This window comes from Elephantulus edwardii, unplaced genomic scaffold (assembly GCF_000299155.1).
Source record: "Elephantulus edwardii isolate Elephantulus edwardi_28Jun2011 unplaced genomic scaffold, EleEdw1.0 scaffold00130, whole genome shotgun sequence".
Taxonomy (NCBI): domain Eukaryota; kingdom Metazoa; phylum Chordata; class Mammalia; order Macroscelidea; family Macroscelididae; genus Elephantulus; species Elephantulus edwardii.
In genome coordinates, this window is record NW_006399880.1 from 2,174,084 (window position 1) to 2,178,878 (window position 4,795).

Here is a 4,795-nt window from a genome sequence, read left to right on the forward strand (position 1 = left end):
CTCCTTGAAAAGCAAAAGAAAAACTCCTTCATTGGTACACAATCCCCAACCGCAGCCCACCCCACCCCACACCTGCTTTCCATGTAGTTATTCCCAATGTTGTTGTTCACAGATGGCATTTTTCACAGATGAGAAAAGCGAGAAACAGAGAAGTTACTGCCAAGACCACCCAGAAACCGCTCACACCCAACACCCAGAAGGTGCTGTAGACTCAGTGTTTTTGGAAATATCTATATATTTGCTCATTGTTTGCACAATGCTGCTTCCAGAACCTTAGACGTGTATTTGCAGGGCTGCTAAATGTGTATAAATAAAACAAGGAGGAGTATTTTGTGGCTCCAAGGTCTAACTCAGTCACTAACTAGTCAAATCTCCTTTTCCTGGACACACTTCTAATTGGGCATTTTGTAAGATGCCCATTTGATCTCATCCTTAAAAATCTTTTGTGAGTGGAAACAAAGCCTTCTGTGGTTCACAGTTGCTTAGAGGATGAGGCCAAAACTACTGAAAGCTCCCAGAGCGTTGCCTCTATTCCCTTCCCAGTCTCGTCTCTCACGACACGACTCTCCTTAGACTCAGGGGGGTCTGTACTTGAAGTGGTTCTAACATTACATTCAATAGTCAAATTTCCCCTAGTTCCCTTTCTTAAGCATTTACTGAGTACCTCCTGTATGATGAAACTTTCTGTAACATACTTTGGATATGTTGTCAGAAGGGACCAATTCTTGGGAAAAAAATATTACGTTGGGAAAGGTCGAGGTCAGAGAAAGACAGACCCCTAATGAGATAGACTGGCCGAATGACTATAGCAATGGGCTCAAGCATGTGGGAGCTCATGAGGCTGGCATGGTTCCGATCTATCATTCATAGGGTCGCTATGAGTCACAGTCCATAACTACAACTGTACTCTAGGTATTAGGAAGATCTCTGTTGCTCACATTGCTATCAACTTGGAACTGACTCATAGCTGACTGACCAGTGTGTTTCTGAGAAGCTGGAAGTCACATGGGAAAACATTGCCCCCAGTGGATTGAGCCACCAGGGAGGTGCACCTTTGGACTAGGAGCCCAACTCCCTATGGACGATGCCACCAGAGCTTTCTTTTGTGAAGGTAGTGAAAAGCAAAGAAAAAGTTCAGTACAGTTTCTGGCTACGTGAGGTTTTGAATCTTGGCACAACTGACATTTGGGGCCAGATAAATTTTGTTACATGAATTTACCACATGCAATGTCAGATGTTTAGTCTATTCCTGGCTTCTATCAACTAGATGTCAGTAACACTGGCCCTTCTTGCTATGACATTCAAAAATGTCTCTAGATGTTGATAAACGCCCCCAGACATTGTTAAGTGATCCCAGTTAAGAAGCACTGCTGGAGAGTCAGACATTAAACAAAACTTTACCAATTATCACTTTATCACAACTGTAAGAGAAAAAGGGAAAAACTTTAGAAGCGCGGAACAAAGGACATTTCATAGACAGAAGAGGAGTTGTAGTGGTGAAAAATGTCAGAAAAACTTCTTAGAAAAAGTACATTTAAGACAATGAAAAATAAGTGGACACAGGCCAGGTGAAATACGTAGTTGTAGGGAAAGTGTTGCAACTGGATCCTAGGGCATGTGTAAATGTCCTATGGCAGAAAGGAGCTGACACATTTGAAAACAAAAAGCTGTCAGGTGTGGCTGAAGTGGAGGTAGGAAAAGACCATAAGTAGAAGCTAGATCATGTAGGAGTTTGTCCTAGGAGCCAAGAGTGACCGTTGAAAGGAAGCAGATCAAAGTTTCATATGATTGACAGCTGAGTAATAGAGAACCACCTGAAAGGTAATTAGATCTCCATCATTTGAAGTACATTAGTGGAGCTTGAGTGACCATCAGTCAATAAAGAGGACACATTCACTTTGAGTGGGCTATTGAGCTAGTGAACATTCGAAAATCAATGATTCTGTGACCTTTGAGGGCTGGCTGCCCTCAAAGTTTAGATGAGAAGGTTACTTTACTGACTTGGGTGGTATTGTGCAGAAATCATGAGTTCAATGTTTGAGTGACCTGGAAAGTACAAGCATATTCATTCTCTCCCGCTTGGTTCATGATGGTGAGTTCTCAGTGATTGTCTAAATAGAAGCCGGTGATTCTTGATTTGGAGTTAGAAGATCCAGCCGAGGAAGTTAAGTTAGGGTTTCTAAAATTCTACTAAATACTAGGTTACCCAGAACACTGGTTAAAAATAATAGCTCTATAGTTCTACCCCCAAAAGAATCTGATTTCTTAAGTCTATCATGGGGCTCAGCAGAGTCCTGGAGTTAAGTCGTTTTTTTTTCCTTCCCCTCATATTTTTAAATTAATTTTAATGGAAGTTTACAGAGACTTAGAGTTTCCAGTCATTCAGTGTTGCACTTTTTTTCCCCATACCCCCACCCCCTCCCCTTGGAGTTAAGTTGTTGTTTTTTAAATTTTTTCTAAATTTTATTTTATTATTTTTTGTGCATGTACCATCAAATCAGATCTGACTGGTCCAGGAGGAGATTGTCCCTCCTTCTCCAGCCGAGCATCTGGTGGATTCGAACCGTGCACCTCTGGGATTTCAGTACAGCTTCTTGCCACTAGGCCACCAGAGCTCCGCTGGAGTTGTTGTAATGGTATGAGAAGTCCTTGCTCTTGGGAAATTTTCTACAAAAATGATAAATCAAGAAATCCAAAGTCCAATTCATTCGTTCACTAAATAAATATTGAATAATGATGATGATGATGATGATGATGATGAAACCAACCCAGTGCTTTTCTGGCATCATTAGTAGCAATCCAGAGATACCTGGATAGGAAAGGTAGCTCTGGGCAATTAAGTGTCTAAAAAATGGCCCTGTGAGAGTTTCCCTGAGTATTTTTAAATTTTGTCCATTTTTGAGATCCATCCGGTGAAGTCTCATCTCCTCCAGATAAGCAGCAGAGGCATTACCTGAATTTGAACTTCAAATGGGCCATTTATTGTCTTTTGGCTTAAACCACCATAATCCTCAGTTTTCTTATCTGTTAAGTAGCAATTTCAGTCTCATATGGTTCTTAAGAGAAATGCAAGATATTGTGCTTAGGAGCACTTACTACTATGTCTGAACATGATAAGCTTAAAAATTAACTATTAGTGTTACTATTTCCTGATTCCCTCGGTCCACCTTTTTCCTTCTTCCTCTGAGCTTCTGGACTTCCTTATAAGGTCAGAATAGAAGGTTCCCAGTGAGTATCTATTCTAATTTCTTCATTTTATGGAAAGAGAAGCTAAATGACCCTGAGCTTACCTCTTTTGAGTTCCAGGACAAGGGCTTCTTCTTTCTGTATGTCTATCACTCAGCCTGTACAGAGAAGGCAAATGAAGAAATCCATACCTAGAAGAGGGACAAGATGAAAAAGAAAGTAGAAGAACTGATTACTCTTGGCTTTTCAGCAAGGAAAGTCAAGAGGTAATCATCCAGGTAATCTCTTAGCAAGTCAATGCAACTCTCAACAACTCAAAGTTAACACTCCAGAGGTTTTTCAGAGGCTACAAATCACACAAAAGGAGATTGCCCATCTTTTTCCCACGAAGCAGCTGGTGGTTTCAGTCTGTCTGCTTACAGGTTGGCAGTTCTACTCCTTACCCATTCTGCCCCTGGTAGTGTAGTTATTGGGAAGTTGTTCTGCTAACATGAAGGTGCCTCTCTAAAGGTTCAAATCCACCAGCAACACTGAGGGAGAAAGATGGGCAATCTCCTCTGAGGTGACTTACAACCTCTGAAAACCCACTGGAGGGTTGGCTAAGAGATAGTTCCAGCTTAATGGCAATGATATTACAACCAAGTAAATCAAATGTTCCTCATTAGAGAGTATTCATCTTCTAGGTCCAGATCCATGAGCCTCTTAGAGTTTTTATTTTTTTTTCCCTTAGAGTTTTTAAAGTTCTTCCAATATTTAAGACTCTTTGGGCAACCACTAATCCAAGTCATGTATCCTGAACTCACAGAGGATATGATGAACTTGACAGAAGAAAATACCACATTTAGAGAGGCAACTGTAACCAGGCATATTAGAGCTCAACAACATACATCAGAGCTGAACTACTTATCTTCAAGGAAGGGACATTCCTAAATTTCAGGACAGGCTCTGGCTGACCTCAGGCCACCAAGAGGCTTCATGCAAGGAGTCAGGAACCAGTTTGCTTTCCCTGATGCTGAGTCATGCAACAACCATTACAGACGCTTGTTTCTGGATTGTTGAGGAGGTGAATGAGAGAAGCTTTGGGATTTGGAATCAGAGAGCTGAAAGGGAATCATGTCAACTTTGTAGGTGTAAGAAAGCATATTTGTACTCCCTGTGGAGCAAATGATCTATGTACAGGGAAGTAGATCATGTATACAAAAAAAAATACCAAGGGGGGATGGCCAAGTCCCACCTCTACTAATTCCACAAAGGAGAATTGTTCTCATCAACAACATCCACAGTGTAAAACTGATCCCTATAAGGTCAAACACAGCCCTTCCCCACCCCTCAATCTACTACCCATACTAGTACTAATTACTGGATCTGAAATACATTGCAATTGATCACCCAGATTTTACAGAGTCTCTTTTTTACTCATAGGTGTAGGGTTTATTAGGGAAAAAGATTGGGGTTGGAAAGAGGCAAGGAATATCACATAGAGAAAGTCCCAGTAAAAAAGTTCCAGTAAAAAGCAGTCCCATTATGCTGAGTGAGGTATCTCAGTCACAAAGGGACAAATGCTATATGGTGCCACTGTTGTAGAATGAGGCTGGCATTGGGGTGGGGG